Below are 22294 nucleotides of genomic sequence, written 5' to 3' on the forward strand. Positions count from 1 at the left end.
CTGATTGTGAAGCAGAAATTTGAGGTATCTCCTACCTTGTCTAGGAAAATGTGGGGTAATTGCCTACAAAGTATCTTGCTTGTCAACAGTTTGAACTCTGTACTCTCATCAGTCAGGGTAAAGGGCACTTTAGAACCTAGTGGCCAGTTTTTACACTTTTTAGCAAACTCAAGGTGAATACTGATTTTTGCCCATCCTCTTTTCTGGAGGAGATTCAGAGTATTGTCTTACTTGATGTGTCTCTCTATCACAAAAAGCTTTTTTCTTAAAATATCTTAAAAGCCACCTTCTCAAGTTCTCTGAGTGTGTGAGAACTACCTATCTGTCTAAAGTGTATCAAAATAGAAAAAAAAACTTCGCTTGTTTCTTGTTAGTCATTCTAAGCTTAAACTGCAAATGATATACAGCAGACAATGTTAGGCTTATTTGTATAATTAAGTACATCAATTCTGAGCATGGCTATAATGGTATTTTAGAATGCACTAAAGGATTTGATCATTTGTAAGGTAACTGACTTCCAACAAGAATTTAAATTCAAGCTCATTTATTATCAAATTATCCGTGTAATCATGGACACAGTCTATAAGGATACAGTCCATTTAACTGGACATGAAAATAATCACAATAAAGAAATCTAAATAGTTACTCCATGGTTTAAAGGGAAAAGGTTAATTCTAATTTGCCAAAAGTCTCTTCCAGGAAATCACAGAGATATTCTAGTAGCCACTATTGACTTTGACATGGCAATAGGTACCAGTCCTATATTAATGAGAGGGACACAAGTTGCTCTTCCCAGAGATAAGGAGAATTACTCCCTTTTTAGCAAACAGCCACCTCATTCAATGTTCTGATGGATTGGGTATCCTGTCTAAATCATTGACTTTGGGAAAGGATTTTCTTAGGGGACCAACAAACCTATGTTGTTAGTCATCTAAATTATTTAACAGCTTGTTGATGAGCAATTAATTGGCAAAGACATAAGTAGTTGGATATACATCTTTATTTATTGTTAATCTAATTAGATCATTACAACAATAAAATTTCAATCATCTTCCAAAAATCCTTACCAATCTAAGAAATTACAGAATTTTGTCACTTTCGTATTCTCAAAGGAGATACAACATCTTACCCTTCTTTTCCCTTTTGCCACATAATTTCCCCTATTTTCACACCCTAACACTTGACAGAAGAGAGGAGAGAGGAGAGAGAAAAAGAGATCCATGAATATTTTTTCCTTCATCCTTAACCATCAACAAACTGAAACTAACCTCCCTATATGACCAAAACCTGGCAACAGCAACTGTTGTACCAAAGGGCGGCTTGGTGCTGATGTCCTGGGTCCCTCTCTCTCTCTTTCTAGTGCTGAGGCCTGCAGGTGGGGCGTGAGTTAGTTTAAAAGGAGGCAATATATAAATGATATATTGTAGGAAGGAGAAAATAGGCTGGTCAAGTAGAGAGAAGAAGAGGAGAGGAGAAGGAGAGAGAGAGAGAGAAAGGAGAGGAAGAAAGCAAGAGAGGAACAAAGAGTAAGAGAGGGAGAGAAGAGACAAAGAGCAAGAGAGCAAGGAGGGGACAAACTGCCACTTATATTGTATGGGGCTTGCCATGTCTGGCTTGTGGTCAGATGACTGGGGTAGGGTCCAGCTAGAATGCTGGAAGCTTGTGGCATTGTTGGCTGATAAAGCACACATCTCCTGCAGGGGCAGCTGTGAGGGGTTGTGACTGAAACAGGAACCAAAGACTCAGGAATTATGGCCAAGCTCCTTCTGCCCACTGCAAGCAGAAAACTGCCCATGGAGGCTCCAGAACTCAAAGCCAAATACTCAACTGAGCTTAAGTTGCCTGAGCAGACCACTGCCCCACACTGTCCCACAAGCAACCCATCCTCCATACCTCTCACAGGAATGAAAGAATTGTTCTCTACAGAAATCTTCCTCTTCTGTGGAGGCAACAACATGTTTGGAAATACACACACACACACACACACACACACACACACACACAAAATAGCGATATTGACCATGTCTTGGGAGAGCTGGCTCTTTCATTCAGTGTACAATCCGTTTGGGAACATCTGTTACCAGAACACTACAAGCCAACCTGATGCAGTCATTCAGGCTGGAACACCTAGGGCTAGTTTCTTTGAAGCTGTCTTGGATGCAGATTTTGAGGAAACAACTGTATCAGGTAGAACTCTGGAGGAGATGTTGATCTTACCATCTTCAAAAAGAATCTTATCAGGATGATATTAACTTTCTTGTTGTCTGGTGTTTTCATTCTGAAAATCCACAAAGTTTTAAAAATAACATTTTATAACATGACACTTTTGTACTGATATATTACCAAATGTGTGATATGCACAAAGCAGCTAATGTTGGCTCTGCTCTATGCATGAGCATGTGAATGGCATCTGTCCATCTTTTTAAGCCATTTTGGACTGCATAAAGAACCTGTAATAGTAGGTCATATCCCTAATTGTGCCTTAGGAATGGATGACACATAACAATAAATCAAGAAAACCAGGTTGCCCGAAAGCTTCATTAGCTACTGTAGAGATATTTTTGTCTCCTCCACTTATCCCACTGATTGTTGCAGGTGTTCTAGTTACCATGTTTAGTTACCATAAATACCATAGCAAGGAAGTAGTTTAAGCATTCAAAGGTTTTTCACCTCTTTTTCTTTTGAGCTGCTCCCATGTAATGGGCTGAACTTTTATATCTTCATCTGCTTTGCTGTCTTCTTGGTCTCTTCTTTGGTACTTTCCATGGTAGGTGGTCAAGAGTTTTAAGACTCTCTCACTGACATTCAAAATTTTTTAGGTTAATAAATCATTATGAAATGCATCTCTAGGAGATCTTATATCCCTCTTTACTTTTATTATTATTATCTTGTTTAAAGTACAGTTAGATTTTTCTACAATAGTTTGATCTGTAGGATTGTACAGAATACCCATAATATGTTTTATGTTAGTATATGTTAAAATTGTTTAATTTTGCTGTATAAATAAACCAGAGCATTATCAATTTTAATGTGTAAAGGCATTATCATAATAACCATAACTAACTCATGAGGATTTAATTCAAAGTTGAGCTAAATTTGATTAATATCTCCCAGTAATTTTCTAAAATAATTAAGTTTGTAACTGATCTTATCTAATTTGTACTTTGTTACTTAATTTTCTGAAGATATATCTTATATGCTAAATAGTTGCTAGAATCTCCACTTTGTATTTTTCCAGGAAAAATTGCCATCTCCAGCAAGACAAAATTGTTTTACTTCAATTAATAATTTTGTAAGGTTTGTAATAATTTTAATAAGTTTTGGAATTAGACAGTAGTATATAATCCATTTCATAATAAGATATAGATTTGGAAAACTGTTTATTATTATTTCCAATATCTGTTTAAAATTTATTGAAAAAAGGAATGGCTCTAAAAAAATCTTTATGCCAAAACTTTTCATGGATATCATTTAGGGGCACAGTTAAGGATATTTTTCTTTGTCCTGGTTCTTTTAAGTATATGGTAAAAAAAAAAAAAAAGCAATCTTTTAACTTAATCCTTAAAATATACCATGACATAGATATCAAAAAAGCTATGGATAAGTCATATTATATAGAATAAATAGGATGAACCCATTTATAGCTTCTAATTTAATTATCATCCTTCATTTTATGAAATTTTTAATGTTAAATACAGGCGACTCCTAAGCTCAGGTGGACTTTCCTGTATGTCCACTCTCCTCTTCTTCTTGGCCCAGCTCTTCTAGGGGCTGTAACTTTTTCTTAGTTAAGGCTCATTGTTCTACATGATCATTTTTGTTTCTTAACCATTTTAATATCATGGGGCACTGACTAACTTCAGATATTTGGAGAGTCAAAACATGTCATGTCCTGCTGATGTACAGTCTTTAATTGTTTTAATGACATTTTTCAATCTCTATCAGGAACATGCCCTACTTGGTGGCTTCTATATGAAGTTGAAGAAATATTAGTCTCTCTTTCCCACTGTTATAATAGATATCATTCACATAATTCCATGAGTATATCTGCCACATATAGCTTTCATCTCAATACACGACCTTCCAGACCAATACATTTAATCTATTTTAGTCTCTGTTTTACCTGAAACAATTTCCCAACCCCAGCAGACATGTAGATACTTTTAGAGGTGGCCAAGTTGAATCCCCTGAGTCATGTGAAATTATCATTACATCTGTCCTGGTATTTACTAGGCCCTCAATCCCAATTCCATCTAATTGTAATTTAACTTTTGATGCCAGATACATTTTAGCATTTATAGCAGTTTATCAAAATATGTTTTTCCCAATACCTTTAAAATCTTGTTTTGCTCATTAGAATTTCTCTGCTCCTTTTAAATGTTTGCTTGCAACTAAGTTTAGAGCACATCACTCTGTCATATCAGGCATTAATTTTTCAAGTTGCTCTCTAGAATAGTCTCCCCAAGACTGACAGAATAAATAGCTCATTTTACTTTTGTGGGGTCCAGAGCAAGGCTAGCAGGCTGTTTGTTAATAGTAAGTAAGGAATGTCCTCATATTCCTCTGATGAACTACATTCATAAGCTCTGTGTGCCTTTTTCCTGTCTCTTACATATTCTAGGATACATTCTCTTTGAATTATCATTACAGTTAATATTATCCTTACGTGTTCTGGAAAAATGAAACATAGAGACATCTATATAAAGATATTGTTGGACACAAATTAAAATCTCTATGGGGATTACGGAGGTAGATTATCTATAAATCCCTCAAGACCTGGGTGTCTCAGCAAGACATATCACTGTTTTACCAGTGACAATCCCTAACAGTGGTAAAGATACATTTTGAAATAGCCAAGTTGTAGTCTAATAACCCTGAGAAATTATTGTTACATCTGCCTTGGTATCCACTAGGCCTTCAGTATCTTAAACTTAATTTTACTTTCAACATAGGTCTCTTATCATTTATAGCAGTTAGTCAAAATACTTGTATCCTTGTACTCTTAGAATCTCCTTTTCTATCCACTGGAGTTGGATATGCATCTATTACAAACATCTACCACAGCACAACAGCATATAAATTGTATGTTTCAAGATTTCACAAGGGGAGATTGCATACAAGGGAGATGACAAATTTAAGCTTTAGTTTCATTATTTCATCCTATAACATTTGCCCTGTCCACACTTTCTTATGGAAGTTTACAGTTGGTTATGGGCATTGTGGGAGATGTGCTGAAAGAATTGGACTGTCTGAGGTAAGACATACCATTACAGAACATCTGGATAGAGAAAAAGAGAAGGGACTATTATACACTAACCAAAAACAACTGTTTTGGCTACGGAGTCATTGGTAAGAAACTGAGGTAGGACTATGGATGATGAGTAACAGAGGAAGGAAGACAGTCTACACTAGAGATTCTGTGTAAAGGAAAAAGAGAATAATACTGTGGTAGTACAGTGATCTCTCTGTGCTCTTGACTGTTGACATGTTTAAGGACCTACCTCCTTAACCTCTTTGGCATGATGTACTACAACCTGCAATTATGAACCAAATAAGCACTTTATCTCTCATCCTCTTTGGTTAGAATCTTTTTTCATAGCAAAAAAAAAAATGACACTCCACCTTATCAAGAAAAATCTGAGATAAGAATAAAAAGGCCTGACACTCTTTTGCTCCCCCCACAAAAAAAAAAGTCAATGATTGTGTATAATCTATCATCACTTGCTTATTCTTGCTCCTTCACAATAGACAAGTAAATATGCATATTATAAGTCCCCATAATAGAAAGAAAGTGTTAGACTGGTCTTAAGGAAATGACAATAGTTGTGAGTGGGAGTTTATGAATCTCAGTGAATATCCTTTATTCATTGTTTATGAATGTTAGAGAATATCAATGAAGATTTCTATTAGAAATTTCCCTAAATTTACAAAAATATTAAGATATGACACAATATAAGACATGCAGCTTTCCAGGTTTTTTTCTCATTTTATTTTGCATTTATGTATGTTTATGAATACTGTTCTTGGATGTGTGAATAACTCAAACGTTACTGATGGATGTCACTCTCAATAGGTCTACAGTTTCAGTATGTTGGTTTGCTTGGTTTTTTTATGGAGGAATTTGATTTTCTTTGTTGTATAAAAAGAGGCAAAATTATACATGTAGACACATTTTAAATAGAATTATTTTGTTACATTTTCATATATTTGTGTGTGTGTGTGTTTGGGTGTGCTCATTATTAGAGAAATCATAAGGCAATTAGGTGGAAGCAGTTCTCTACATCTGTTGATCTTTTAAACAATAGATTGTGCTTAGGCTCACAAGCAAATGATTTTAAGTCATTAGCCACCTTTCCTCAATTTTTTTGAAAAAAAATTTCCATATATATTTCATGCGAGTGAATGTTTTATTAGATGAATTTTAGTGTATCTTAGGTGTTCAGTACTTGTACAGGTGAAAAACAAAGGGCTTCAAATCTTTTAGAAACTTCTTATAAAATGAACCAAAGTGGAGTACAGAGCTGAATAGTGAATATTTAACTGAGGGATGTCAAATGTCTGAGAAACACTTAAAAGAAATGTTCAACATCCTTAGTTATCTGGGAAATGCAAATCAAAATAAACCCTGAGATTCCACCTCACACCAGTCAGAGTGGCTCAGATCAAAAACTCAGATGACAGCAGATGCTGCTGAGGATGAGGAGCACTCCTCCACTGCTGTTGGGACTACAATCTAGTAAAACCACTTTGGAAATAAGTTCCTGAGAAAATTGGAAATTGTTCAACCTCAAGACCCAGATATACCACTCCTGAGCATATACCCAAAAGGTGCTTCATCATATAACAAGGACACATGTCCCACTATGTTCATAGCAGCCTTATTTGTAATGTCCAGAAGTTGGAAATAACTCAGATGTCCCTCAACAAAAAATGGATATAGAAAATGTGGTATTTTTACACAACGGAGCTATTAAAAATGACGAATTCATGAAACTCTTAGGCAAATGAGTGGAACTAGAAAATGTCATCCTGAGTGAGGTAACCCAATCACAAAAGAACACAAATGGTATGTACTCAGTGATAAGTAGATATTAGCCCAAATGTTCCAAATACCCAAGATACAATTCACAACCCACATGAAGCTCAAGAAGAAGGAAAACCAAACTGTGGGTGCTATGATCCTTCTTAGAAGGAGAACAAAGGACTCACAGGGGCAAATATGGAGATAAACTGTAGAGCAGAAGCTGAAGGAAAGGACATCCAGAGACTGTCCCATCTGGGGACTCATTCCATGTACAGTTACCAAACCCAGACACTATTGTGGATGCCAAGAAGTATATGCTGAAAGGAGCTGTCTCCCAAGAGGCCCTGCCAGAGCCTTACAAATACAGGGGTGGATGCTCACAGCCAACCATTGGACTGAGTGTGGGGTCCCAAAATAGAGGAGGTAGAAAAAGGACTGAAGGAGTTGAAGGGGTTTGCAACCCCATAGGAAGAATAACAATATCACTCTACCAGACCCTCCCAGAGCTCCCAGGGACTAAGCCATCAAGCAAGGAGTACACATGGCTCCAGCAGCATACGCTCTCATAGAAGCAGGGGAAGAGAGGATGGAATATGTGGTTTCTGGGAGGGAGAGAAATTGGGAAAGGAATAAAAAGGGATAACATTTGAAATGTAAATAAAGAAAATATCCAATAAAAAAATTCCCAAACCTACAGTGACACACCTAGTACAAGTTCACACCTCCTAATAATGGTACTCTCTGGGTCAAGCATATTCAAACCATCACATTCCACTCTCTGACCCCCATGGGCTTGTTCAAACATATGAGTCTAGTGGGGCCATACCTAAACATAGCATAATGCAAAATACATTTAGTCTGTTTTCAAAAGTCACCACAGTCTATAGCAGTCTCAACAATGTTAAAAGTCCAAAGTTCAAAGTCTGTTCTAGGATTCATCCAATCACTCTAATACCCAAATCAAGACAGGAAACTGGCTGGGCAAACTCCAAACACTGCATATCTATGTCTCATGTTAAAATAGTCTTCAGGACTCCCACTCTTTTTTCATCTTTGTTGAGTGCAACAAATTTCTTTCTTCTGGGATAGTTCCACACCTTGTTGGCAGCTTTCTTTAGCAGATAGCACATTTCTCTGGCATCTGTTACATCTTGGGGTCTCCAATGCAACTACAACATTCCAGGTTATTGTTCCAATGTCTGGGATCCACATATGGATTTCTGGGCTCCAGTATAGTTCTCTAACCTTAAAATGGTCCACTCCTCTGCTCCTGCTTTCTTGGTGATCATCCCATGATACTGGTATTCTGGGGCCTTCTGCTGCAATGAGGCTTAACCAATAGCCTCTCATAGGCTCGCTTCATGGTGCTAAATCTCAACTTCTTTGCATTACCCCTCAGTCCTGGACCATCAACTGCAACTGAGGCTATACATTCACCAGTCATTTTCCATGGTCTCTCACAGTGCTGATCATTAGCTCTTCTTCATGTTCCTTGATGACTTCAAAACAAGTACCACCTGGGTGACTCTTACACAATACCATGTACAGCTGCAGCACAATGTACAACTTTGGCTTTCTTTGGAACACAGATCTTTTGTTCTCTCAGAAAATACCTCTTGTAAGATGTCACCTCAGTGATTCTGGTCTCTTCTAAAATCATCACTAATTTCATAGCTCCAGCTAATCAGCATTGATTCTCCTGTTAGTCACCTTCTCTTCTTGACAATAAAGCCAGAGCCAAATGACCAAGTTTCTGAGTTCTGCTGCTTCCTGGTCCTGGGACATGGAACCCTTGTTATCTTATATTACCATTAGCTTTCTGTTTTCCAACTCTTTCACTGTGTAAGCTTAGCTGTCCCGGAACTTGCTTTGTAGATTGAATTTGAACTCATGCCTGTCTTATAAGTGCTGCTATTAAAGGTGTCTAACATACATTTGGATCTAAAACATGAAGGCAGTTCTGCTTTCCTTAGTCTCATAGCATTAAAGGCATGTACTGCCATGCCTGGTCCTAAACTTACCTGAGTGAGATCTTGCCCCAAGGTCAACACAACTTTCAATTTAATAACCTTGAACACAGGATTCAGCTCCATTTCACTTCCTGGTACTCTTTTAATGCTTGAACCATATATTTTATATTTTTTCCTTTCTAAGCTTGCTATGCTTATTCAAAATGATCTTCACAAGACATAAGGAGCAAACAAAGTTTCTGTTGTGACTCTTTGAGACTTACTTTGTCAATGCAATTAACATAAGTCTCTTTACCTTAGACTCAATAGACTACTCAGACAAGGGCAGAAAGCCAAATTCTTCAACAAAATACCACAAAAACAGTCACTGTCTCATACTGAAATTCTTCTCCAGTGAACCATCACTGGCCTGCCTTGCCTGCACCATTGAAATCAATCTCAGCAACAAAGTCTATCATATTCTTGCTTGGATAGCCCATTAATCCCCAATTAAAGCATTCCACTGCTTTACAAATCCAACTTTACAAAATCCACATTCTTCCAGACAAAAGCATGGTCAGGCCTATCACAACAATACCCCAGTTCCTGCGAACAGCTTCTGCCTTAGTCTGGGCTTTATTGCTGTCAACAGACATCAAGAACAAATCAACTCTTTTTAAAATCATTTTATTTGCTTACATTTTAAATGATATCCACATTCATGTTTATTTCTGCTCCACCACCACCATGCCTCTTTTCCCCTCCTTTTTGCCTCTTTGAAGGTATACTTCTGTCCATTCACCTACACCTGCCTCACTGCTCTAGCATTCCACTATTCTGGGGCATCAAACCTCCCAGGACCAAGGGCTTCCCTTCACTTTAATGTCAGATAAGGCCACCCTCTGCTATATATGAATCTGGAGCCATGGATCCCTCCATGTATACTCTTTGTTTGGTGAGCTCTGGGTGGTCCAATTAATTGATGTTGTTCTTCCTATGATGTTGCAATCCCCTTTACCTCCTTCAGTACTCTCCCTAGCTGTTCCATCATAGTCCACAGGCCTAGTCCAGTGGTTGGATGTGAATGTATGCATCTGTATTGGTCAAGTGCTGCTAGAATCTCTCAGGGAACATCCATACCAGGCTCCTGGAAGCAAGTATTCATTGAATAAGCAATACTGTTTGGGTTTTGTGTCTGCAAAAGGGTTGGATCCCTAGGTTGGGCAGTCTCTATATGACCTTTTCTTCTGTGTCTGTTCCATTTACTGTCTCCATCTTTCCTTTGGAAAAGAACATTTCTGGATTAAAAATTTTAAGATGATTATCTGATAGGATACATGGGATTATTTCAAACTTCTTGTATCTGTTGATATTTATTTTGTTACTGATTATATGGTCAATATTTGTGATGGTACCATGAAGTGTTAAGAAGAAGGTATATTCTATTGTTTTAGGAAGAAGAACATTATCAACCAACCAGGCCACCCTGAGCTCCCAGAGACTAAACCACCAACCAAAGAATACTCATGGAGGCACTCATGGCTCCAGCTAAATATGTAGCAGAAGAAAGCTTTACATGCTGTCAATGAGAGGGGAAGCCCTTGGCCTTATGAAGGCTTGATGACACAGCATAGGGGAATTCTAGGGCAGTGAGGCAGGAGTGGTTGGGTGGGTGGAGGAGCACCCTTATAGAAGGATGGGGAAGTTGGGCAGTATAGAGGGTTTTCAGAGGTAAAAACCAGGAAGGAGAATAACTTTGGAAATATAAATAATTAAATAACCAATAAGAAATCAAAAAATAATATGGGTGAGTTTTCCCATCCCTCACCTAGGAGCCATGCCTACTATCTACTGTAGGTGGACTCTAAAGGTTCTAACTCCTGTTGAGTATTTCAGCTAAAGTCATCCCTGTTAGTTCTTAGAGCATTTCTTCTCTGTCATCTAGGACTTTCTAGTGGCTATCCCCAGATCCTCATCCCCCAATTGTTACGTATCTGTGGGGCAGTGGGCTATTCAGGCAGCTTGGGCCCAGTCGAGTAATAGGCCTAGAACTCTGAAACACCCAGTGAGCGGGAAGCCAAGCACAGACTGAGTTGTGGGCCCACAGTCTCCCCACCCCCAGTCTCCCAGGAGTCACACCACACCCAGTGCCTCCATTTTGGCTGGTTTGTCTCAGTGGGGCAACTTAACTCAGCCTCCACTGTGTTACAACACAAAGAACAGGACCACAATCACTCATTCCATATGACAAAGATACAAACCAACACATAATATAGAGTTAAGACTAGGAATTTCTCATGAATAAGCTATAGAGAAAACAAAACATCTCTCAGTTTCTCTGTGTCTCTGGGATAGCTCTGAAATCCTTTTTTTTTTCTCTTTTGGTCTCTTTATACATATATTTTGTTTTGTTTTTGTATTTTACTATTTTTATGTATTTTTTAATTTATTTATGCCCTTACCCTGCCCACCTAAGTATAGTTCTTTGACTATGGACGATTGCATAACAGAAGTTTCCAATTCTGACTGTTGCTACTAAAATCCTAAGTGAGATTAGCACTGAGCTAGTGTAGTTCCAACTTACCTGTGTTGGCAAAATTGCCATTTTTATTTTTGTTTCCTGTGAAGCTTCACCCAGGTAGTGTTGCTCTCTAGTTATTCCCTTGTTCCCAGGTCCACGTTTGGGCGCCATTCTGTTGCTGCCTTCAGCAAAATATGAACAGGTTCTCTGAGAGAGGAATAGGAGCCTGTAGAGAAGGGAACTGGATGGCAAGAGGGCATTTAAAAAATGAGACCAAGGCATGGTGTGCTTTCAGTCCTCCATCATTATTCAACTGTCTCTCTACAATAGCCTACAAGCAGGTAGGCAGAAAAACCTCTCCCTGAGTCCGCCAGCATCTCACAGCCCAATCAGCATCTTCATCTTTAGTCTCTGGAGGCAGGAACTTGGAGAGACGTGTGGCTATTAGCAGGAGCTTGGAGAAAGGCGAGGCAATTTGTGACAAGGCAAGGTCTGAGAACCAGCACTTAGCTGGAGGACGGTCACAACACTTACTGATGAAATTGTCACACAGTGGTTGGGAATTGAAATGTTATAATGACTCCTGAATTCCAGGTTTATAATTTATTTACTGTTAATACATGTGAATATAAATATTTTCTTTCTGTTTGCTATGCTTGTCGCCAGTATGACCACTTTTTGTCATGCTTCTATCCTTAGTAGACTCTGATATTTCTGGAAACATAAAGCAAAATACATTTTTTCTTCTAAAAGTAGTTTTTGGTCATAGTTTTTGACCATACAATAAAAAAATAATTTTGATATTGATTTGTGATATTAATCACAAATGAGAGATTTTTATTTAGCATATTAACACATGAGTCATTTGAAGAAGAATTTATTTTTATCACGTGTCCCATTCATACTTTGTGACAAATGGAGGAAACCTAATCTTCATGTGAGTTAACAGTGAGGGGCTTATTGAACACTATATACTTCCATTGATCTGAATCAAAGATAATAAAAAGCCAGTATACTAGTATTTCTATATTGTATTTAATAATGGTACTGGACTTGCAATAGAACTTGGGTCAGGTGTAATTATTGCAGAAAACATAACTGTGTTAGTAAGATAAGCACAAAGCATTTAGATACTAAACCCACCTCTAAAAGTATTTCTGGTCATTGAATCATCTGTTCAGATAAAGACAAATGTTCATCCTAGAGAGCATTCACAGAAAAGGATCATATTTTCACTTTTAGTCCAAGACCCTTCCCACCTGTTGTCTCTCACGTCAATATCTTTCGGAAAGTGTTAAGCTGAAAGAAAAACTTAATATTGTATTACATTGTACCCAAGGGGGAAGAACAAAATGTGGGTTTTGGAATGTGTCTTATTGTTCTTAATTTCTGCTATGAACATTAACATCAATGAAGATTTCACTAAGGATAAGAACGTGAAAACCTGAGTGTTCAGTATAACATTCTGCTTCTGAATTATTATTGATCTTCAAGTAAAAACTGTGAGCCAAGCTCAAGTAAGCAATCAATGACAACTGATCTATGAATAGATCAGTGCAGAAGATGGAAACCTGGCTTGTGAATTTTTAGAGGGAAGATTAAAGACTCTCATCAATGCCATATTGTTTTGACTGTGAAGATTCTGTGGTTTTAGTTAGCTGGGGCTGAAGAATCAGCTGTAATTAACAAGATACCAGAACTAGTAAAGCAAAACTTTTGCATTAGTAGGACTATTGATGCTGGTTAGCTGGAGCTAAGAAATTAGCAATGATAATCTATTTATAGAGACTAGCATCACTGAGGTGACATCTTCTGGGAAGTGTTTTCTAAGAGCACAAAGAGGTTGTGTTCCAGAGATAGCCAAAGTTGTATCTTGTGATGCAGCAGGACTTGGTAATGTGTAAGAGTCACCTAGGTGGTACTGGTTTGAAGGCATGATGGGGTCATGAAGAGCAGCTAAGGCTTGGAACAGTGAGAGGCCATGGAAAGTCATTTGTGAAGGGGCAATCTCAGTTGCAATTGATGGCCCAGGACTGAAGGGGTTATGCAAAGGAGCTGAGGCTTGGTACCATGAAGAGAGCCTATGAGAGGCTATCGGTGAAGCCTAGTTACAGCAGAAGACAGCAGTGTTTTAGAGATGCCAGTACCATGAATGACCACCAAGAACAGCAACAGTAGTGGAATACAGGCATCTGGAGTCTAGAAAACAAGGTGTATAGTACAAAGAGCAGAGCTGGAGAAATGACTCAGGCCCTTGGAGGAATGCAGAAGATCGTGAGTAAATCCCAGACATTGGACAGTTGGAGTTTGATTTTGCTTTTGATTGTGGCTGTGCCCTGATATTTTTCACTCTTGAAGTAAGAAGGTATTTTAGTGGAGCCCACAGTTAAGAGAGTTTTAATTGTAAAAAGTCTTTTAATGTTAAAAGAGAATGGATATTTTAAAGGGATTGAAATTTTAATAATTTGCAAAGACTGTGGGACTTTTAAAGTTATTTTTGATTTTGAAGATGAATAGGAAAGTTAGGGTTAAGGCTTAATAGTGATGTGTTTGTGTGTCAAGTTGACAAAGAGTCAATTGTACTGCCTGGTTTTGTGTCAACTTGACACAAGCAGGAGTTATCACAGAGAAGGGAGCTTCAGCTGAGGAAATACCTCCATGAGATACAACTGTAAGGCATTTTCTCAATTAATGATAAAGGGGGCGAGGGCTCCTTGTGCATGGTACCATCCCTGGGCTGGCAGTCTTGGGTTCTATAAGAAAGCAAGCCAAGGGAGACAAACCAGTAAGGAACATCCCTTCATGGCCACTGTACCAGCTCATGCTTCCTGACCTGCTTGAGTTCCATTCCTGACTTCCTTTGCTGATGAACTCAGTTCCTCACACTTGGTATGTTCTACTCTCTGAAACAACTCTTCATCTTTTAATAATAATTTTTTTGTAGAAAAAAATACATTTTACTCTGAAAGACCCCAAATCCACACTGACAAAAGAGTATAACTTGATTTCTCTGTCAAAGTAAGTTGATCACAGAAAAACAAACAAACAAACAAACAACAAAAACAAAAAAACAACAAAAACAAACAAATAAAAAAACTTGATTATGGTTTCATTTTAAACATTTTTCTTTTCCACTAATACTGAAAAATTTAGCCCAAAAGAAGTAGAAAGAAAATAAGAACCAGAAGTTAATGTTAGCCTCATGGAAACAATAAATTCTTAAGACAAGAGGGAAGTTATATTTATGATACTACCCTAAATATTATAACATGCAATGGTCTGTGAAAGTTCAAGTGAATCAAAACACCAGGAAAGAAAACGGAAGTCAGCCCAAAGTCCAAAACCTATCTAAGAGTGAATTATTCTTAGGTACTGTTTATTGTTGTGAGGAGACACAGTGAGCATGCCTACTTTCATAAAGGAAAACATTTAACTGGGGCTAGTTTACAATTTCATAGTTTTAGTCTATTATTGTCAAGATGGGAACCATGACAGTGTACATGCAGAAATGGTCATCAAAACTTATCTGAGTGCTTTACATCTTAACTCACAGGCAGCAAACATAGAAACTGGGGCACATTGGCTAGACATGTTCTTCTTAAATGTGTAACCCCACCATGAGAGTGACACACTTCCTCTAACAAGTCCAAACCTACTCCAGCAAAGCCACACATCCTAATAGTGGCACTCAGTATGGTCAAAACATCTAAACAGAATAGTCTATGGGGCCATTACTGTACCAACCACTACATTCCGTTCCTTGACCCTGATAGGGTTGTAGCTATAAAATATTGAAAAATGCAATTAGATCAATTTAATTTCCCATAATGTAAAACAGCCTCAAGTTTGTTTGAAGTACAAAGTTCAAATTCTCCTCTGAAATTCATGCAAACATGCAATGTGATCCTCTGAAAAATAAAAATAAAAAATTTAGATCACGTACTTCCAACATATAATGGCACAGAATTTACAACATCCTTTCAAATTTGAGAAAAAAAGAACATAGAAAATATTGCACCAAAGCAAGATAAAAACAAGGTGAACAAACTCCAAACTCTGCAAATCTGATTTGAAAATGTTCTTTACATCTCCAGTTCCTTTAATTTCTATTGACTTCAATACACTTCCTTCACTTGGGCTTTTTCCTTTCCCTGTTAGCAGTGCTCCTGGGCAGTTACAGCACAGCTCTGGCACCTTCAACATCATGAGGCAATCCAGGCTTCGCCTTTGGATTTTGACATAATGGCTCCTCTAAGTCTCCTTGCACAGATATCCCTGATATAATTCTGGCCTTAACAAATGTCCTTAGTCACAGAGAAAGATGCCATGACCCCTTTCTTCAAAACAACATGACTGACCCTGATTTGATTATAGCCATAAAATAATGAAAAATACAATTAGTCCAATTTAATTCCCCATACTCTAAAATAACCTTGTTTGTTTGAAGTCCAAAGTTCAAAGTCTTTTCTGAAATTTGTGCAACCAGGCAACCTAATCCCCTGAAAAATAAAAATAAATATGTAGATCCCATACTTCCAACCTATAATGGCACAGAATTTACAATACAATTTCAAATTTGAGTTAAAGAACATAGTCAGAAAATACTGCAACAAAGCAAGATCAAAAAGAAGTTGAGCAGTATGAATTTTTTTTATTAGATGTTTTCTTATTTACAATATCTCCTGTCCCAGGTTCCCCTCCAAAAAAATAATAAAATAAAATAAAAAATAAGAAAAAAATAAGTAGAATAAAAAAAAGTAAAACAATCCCCTGTTCCCTTCCCCTCCCCCTGCTCACCATCCCACCCCCTGTATAATGAAAAAAAAAGTTATCAATGTTGACTAAATTACCATTGCAATCTTTCACATTGACAAATAATTATTTCATAATGTTCAATGATTAAGCACTATAAGGCTAAAGCTCTTAAATGAAATGAGGCAAGAAATAATAAAAAAGAAGAAGAAAAAAAAAAAACAAGTTGAGCAAACTCCAAACTCTTCAACTCTATGTCTGATTTCAAAATGTTCTTTACATCTCCAATTCCTTTCATCTCTATTGACTTCAGAACACTTCTTTCTCATGGGCCTTTTCTATTTCCTGTTAGCAGTGCTCTTGGAAAGTTAAACCACAGCTCTGACATCTTCAACGTCATAAGGCAATCCAGGTTTATCCCTTGGAGATTTACATAATGGCTCCTCTAAATCTCCTTGCACAGACATCCCTGATAATTCTGGCCTTAACAGATGTCCTTAGTCACAGAAAAAATATGCCATATAAACCGCTTTCTTCAATCCTTGACTATTAGTGCCAAAACCATATGGCTGAACCTGCCAAGTTATGTTGCATGCTAGGGCTAGAACATGGCTCCCTAGTAAAACTAAATCTTCAGAAGGTTTCTGTTCTTGTTGCTTTCCCTTACTTTCTATATTTGGGTATCCAGAAACTCAGTCTGTAGACAAGACTGATGGCATTAAACTCATTTGCACCCATTGGAAGCATACTTGGTGCAACTTTGCCAAGAGACCTTTAATCCCCTTATTCCATTTAGCATCAGGTTTTCTTTTAACCTCTGTATGTGCTTGAATGCAGGTATTAGCTCGATGCCAGATTTGAGTGGTCTTTTCTTCTCAATCAGTACATTCTCTATTTTTGTTCCTCAGCATTGTACTTTTCTTCATAGGTCTTCATATGCTTAAACACTAATGACCACATACCAGTGTCAATAAGAGGCTGTGCTGAGATTTCCTTTGCCAATGGGATAAATCTATAACTACCCTTTAGGTTCAGGCACACTCCTTGAACTAGTTCAAAATGTAGCATCATTCTTTTCCAAGATATCTAAAAAGCAATCTCTAGGAAACACTAATATTTATCTCCTCTGTGTCCACTTGAGCTAGGATCGCAGGGGTCAAATTACACTCAGCAACACTTTATTTTCCACATTCTTCCTTGGTTGCCTCATTAAGCAGCACTTAAAGTATTTACTGGTTTCTTTAAAAAAAAAAAAAATCCCAAGGTCAATATTTCTACAAACACTTAAGAACATTCCCTATCAGAGCAATAGCACTTTCTCTGATATCAACTTCTGTTTTCCTTGTTTTTGGTGGATGTGAAGACACAGAATGACCACAACAAGTGGGTTTTTTGTTTTTTGTTTTTGTTTTTTATGAGTTCATCAATAAAGCTTCATTTTTATCAGACATTTTCTTTATTTACATTTCATATGATATCTTCTCTCCTGATTACCCCTCCGGGAAAACAAACAAACAAACCCTGGCTGGGCGGTGGTGGCGCACACCTTTAATTCCAGCACTTGGGAGGCAGAGACAGGTGGATTTCTGAGTTCAAGGCCAGACTGGTCTGCAGAGTGAGTTCCAGGAAAGCCAGGGCTATACAGAGAAACCTTGTCTCGAAAAAAAAGAAAAAGAAAAAAACCTGTATTTTTAATAGATATTTTCTTTATTTACATTTCAAATGCTACCCCCTTTCCTGGTTTACCCCTCAAAACGCCCCTGTTCCCTCCTCCCTCCCCCTGCTCACCAACCCACCCACTCCTGCTTCCTGCACCTGGCATTCCCCTACACTGAGCCATAAAGCCTTCACAGGACCAAAGGCCTCTCTACCCATTGATGTTCAATAAGGCCATCCTCTGCTACATATGCAGCTGGAGCCTTGGGTCCCTCCATGTATACTCTTTGGTTGGTGGTTTAGTCCAGGGCAGCTCTGGCGGTAATGGTTGGTTCATATTGTTGTTTCATAACAAGTCTTATTAAGGAAAATATTTAACTGCAGTTGACTTGTAATGAAGGAGAACTTGTCCATTTCATCATGGTGGGAAGCATTGCAATCTGCAGGCAGAAATGGCCTTGGTCAAGGAGCTGAGAGTTCTCCATTTTTATTCCTAGGCAGCATAAGTGAAGACCCTAGGGAAAACTGAGCTTCATTGAGTTCTAAACCACTCCTGCTTACTGACACACTAACACTAACAAGGCCACACCTTCTCAAACATGGCCACACCTTCTCAAACAAAGCCACTCGATATGGGCCAGGCATTCACACACTTGAGTCTATGGAACCCATTTCTACTAAAACAGAAGAATACTGCTATTTGATAACTTCTGGAAGAAGACTCAGGTTTCTTCAGTAATGTGATTTCTTACAGACAATAAATACTCTAAGATGACCTTACCCTCCAAGGTATTAGGGCAACACAAAGTGAACTTGATTGAGAAGTGTATTAAACTTTGTCAGGAGCAGTTTCTCTGAGTGCAGAGGTGATTTGATGATGTTGTAAGATTTTGCTAAGTTACCTTTCTTGAAAAAGCAATACTCTTTTTGTCAGTGAATAAATTTATCCTTACCTTCATGCATAGGACCAGAAAGCATAGAATGAACTTGAACATATCCAATAGAGAAAAGGCAATTTCTAAATTGAAGCAAGATTTGTAATTCTGAAAGTTGGAGCTAAAATTGTAAAGTAGCTATAAAACAGTGACACAGTTGGTTTTTTTTTTTAAGGGGCTTCCCTTAGTATTTAAGAGACAAATAATTATTGTAATTTGTTCCATTTGTTATACAAAGGTTTCTTGTGTGAGGAAAATCATTTTAAGATCTCAATAATTAAGGTGACCTCTTTAAAGCCAGAGCTGATGGCTCCTAGCATAACCCAGGTATGATGGTCCCCAACTTCAGCCTCTGCTGATGGCAGTAAGCAATATCACCTCCTATTTCTCACCATAACTGTGCACTCCCTAGCAAAGAGATTTGCAAGGCCCAGTTGAAAGTCCTATCCCTGTGGACTTACCTTCCACTTTCCAGGAAAGTCCCTGTTTTAAGGAGGAACACTCCTCCATTGCTGGTGGGATTGGAAACTGGTGCAACCACTCTGGAAATCAATCTGGAGGTTTCTCATAAAATTGGAAACAAATCTACCTGAAGAGGTGAGAGACTCTCAGGACACAAAGGAAGGGAGCTTAGATGAAATGCCTGACAGTAGGGAGAGGGAATTTATAAAGTCCACCTCCAGCAGGAAGACAGGACATCAAGTGAGGGAGGGGTTGCCATCTCACAGTCAAAACTCTGACCCATAATTGTTCCTGTCTGAAAGAACTGTAGGGAAGGAAATGGAGAGGAGCTTGAGGAAAAGAAGGTCCACCAACATGCCCAAAGTGAGATCCAGCTCAAGGGGAGGTCCCAAGGCCTGACACTATTACTGAGGCTATGAAGCACTCACAAAAATGGAACTATCATGACTGCACCCAAAAGACCCAATAAGCAGCTGAAAGAGTCAGATACAGATATTTGCACCCAACCAAAGGACTGAAGCTGCTGACCCCTGTAGTTGAATTAGAGAAGGCTGAAAAAAGCTGAGGAGAAAGGCGATCCTGTAGGAAAACTAGCAATCTCAATTAATCTAGAACCCAGAGATCTCTCAAATACTGGACCACCAAACAGGCAGTATACACCAGCTGATATGAGGCCCCCAACACACACAGAGTAGAGAACTACCAGGTCTGTCTTCATTCAGAGATATTGCACTTAACCCTCATTAAGAGGGTAGACGGTGGAGGGATTAAAATCTTAAGTGTAAATAAATTAATAAAGACAAAAAATAAAAAACACTAATAAATTACATATATAAAGAAAATTTAGATGCCACAAGTCTCCAGGCCTAGAGAGGGTAGAGATAGGGTGTAGAGTAGGACTCTAGTCTGGTTTTAAAGTCTGAGGGTCTGTAGACATTCTAGCTATAACTGTAGTATATCTCTATCTATACTGAAGTGCTGATAATAACTTCTACAAAGTCCTAAAGATTTTGTTCCTCATTCTGAAGCTAAATAGCTGCTGTCTTATCAGACTGACATTGTTAGCCTAGCGGCCAGGGATTAAGTAATGTTGCTTTGATCTATCTCAGCAGGGACTGCTTGATTCTAATTTTCAGTCTACTAGTTGGATGTTTCAAGAAGAAAAAGGGACACTTTAAAAAGTGATTACAGAGTTTATTTCTCATTTGCAATAGTTTCTGATGAAAACTATTTACAAAAAGCAGGAAATCCATAAAGTTCGTAAGTGGGGCAAAGGAAAAATTTTTTCTCATTTCTCTTCTTTGTCTAAGAAATGCTCTGTCCAAAAAAGTTCTCCTAGTTCCATTCCTTTGACTCTTGTCTTTGTCCTCATCACTTACACATCTTTCAGAATTCATGATCATATGTTAAAAAGTTCATCACAAGTTCACACATAAAATCAAATCATAAATTGAAATAGAAGTTTACAGCAAAGAATGTTTCCATGCCTATCCATTAGGAGTAATTATCTGCCTAAACATTCATCACATATCACATGTCCACAGGATCATTGGTGTTAAAAACCATAACTAAAATATTAGTGAAGTTTTCAAGAGATAACTTCAGTCAATATTTTATCTTCTGTCCTAGCACCAATAATAAATCATAGTATCCTTTTTTATGACATTTGTTTTGAATGACTAACAAAGTTCTTTGATATCACAAACAGAAATGATAAGTTAACAAATATTAATTTAAAATGAAAGCAGACAGATAAAAATATAAATGAAATAATATAGTCCAAAGGGGAAGAATTGATAAGTAGGATGTTAAATTTGAGAAATAAGATCAATGACACTTCTCATGTATAAATATAGTATGTTCAGGCCGCCGCCGCTGCCGCGGCGGCTGCCGCAGCCTCTGGGAGCCTGGGAAAGGGGAAGCGAGAGCGGACAAGCGACTCAGTCCCCGGGCGGCAGCTGCAGCGGCGGCGGCGGCGGCGGCCGGGGCGGCGCGATGGCCGGGCTGGGGGCGCTTCTGCTGCTGCAGCGGCAGTGGCGGCGGGCGGCGGCAGGGGCGGCGGCGGCGGCGGCGGCCCGCACCAGCCATGCCGAATAAAAACAAGAAGGAGAAAGAACCACCAAAACCGGTGAAAAGTGGAAAAGGTTCAAAAGAAGGACTAGATACAGCAGAAGCAGAGATACCCAGCAGGAAGAACAGCTTCGCGGCTGTCCTGTCCTCGACATCTACTAAAATAAAAGTACCAATCCCTCAGCCCGTCGTCCCTGTGAAGAAAGACAAAGGGCAGAATTCTTCACGCTTTAATGCCAGCAGTAATAGAGAGCTACAAAACTCCCATCTTTAAAAGATGTTCCTCCTGCAGATCAAGAGAAGCTTTTTATTCAGAAGCTACGCCAGTGTTGTGTCCTCTTTGACTTTGTCTCTGACCCACTGAGTGACCTGAAGTGGAAGGAAGTAAAGCGGGCTGCACTAAGCGAGATGGTGGAGTATATCACCCACAACCGGAACGTGATCACAGAGCCCATTTACCCCGAGGCCGTCCACATGTTTGCAGTTAACATGTTCCGAACCTTGCCACCTTCCTCCAATCCTACGGGAGCAGAATTCGACCCAGAAGATGATGAGCCAAAGTTAGAAGCAGCCTGGCCTCATCTGCAGCTTGTTTATGAATTTTTCTTAAGATTTTTAGAGTCTTCAGATTTCCAGCCCAATATAGCAAAGAAATATATTGATCAAAAGTTTGTATTGCAGCTTCTAGAGCTCTTTGACAGCGAGGATCCTCAGGAGAGAGATTTTCTAAAAACCACCCTGCACAGAATCTATGGGAAGTTCTTAGGCCTGCGCGCTTACATCAGGAAACAGATCAATAATATATTTTATAGGTTTATCTATGAGACAGAGCACCACAATGGCATAGCAGAGTTACTGGAGATCCTGGGGAGTATAATTAATGGATTTGCCTTACCACTAAAGGAAGAGCACAAGAGTTTCCTGT

The 22294-nt window shown here is 38.5% G+C and overlaps 1 pseudogene across 1 annotated transcript in view; it reads left to right on the forward strand.

Annotated features, from left to right (window-relative positions):
- Window positions 1-21311: 21311 nt before the first annotated feature.
- The window catches only part of LOC116100299, a 4284-nt pseudogene continuing 3301 nt past the window's right edge, over window positions 21312-22294 (forward strand). The window contains exon 1 of the transcript XR_004122558.1: window positions 21312-22292. The product of XR_004122558.1 is annotated as a serine/threonine-protein phosphatase 2A 56 kDa regulatory subunit delta isoform pseudogene (transcript). The remainder of the gene's footprint in view (window positions 22293-22294) is intronic.

Source organism: Mastomys coucha, unplaced genomic scaffold, assembly GCF_008632895.1.
Source record: "Mastomys coucha isolate ucsf_1 unplaced genomic scaffold, UCSF_Mcou_1 pScaffold21, whole genome shotgun sequence".
Classification (NCBI taxonomy): domain Eukaryota; kingdom Metazoa; phylum Chordata; class Mammalia; order Rodentia; family Muridae; genus Mastomys; species Mastomys coucha.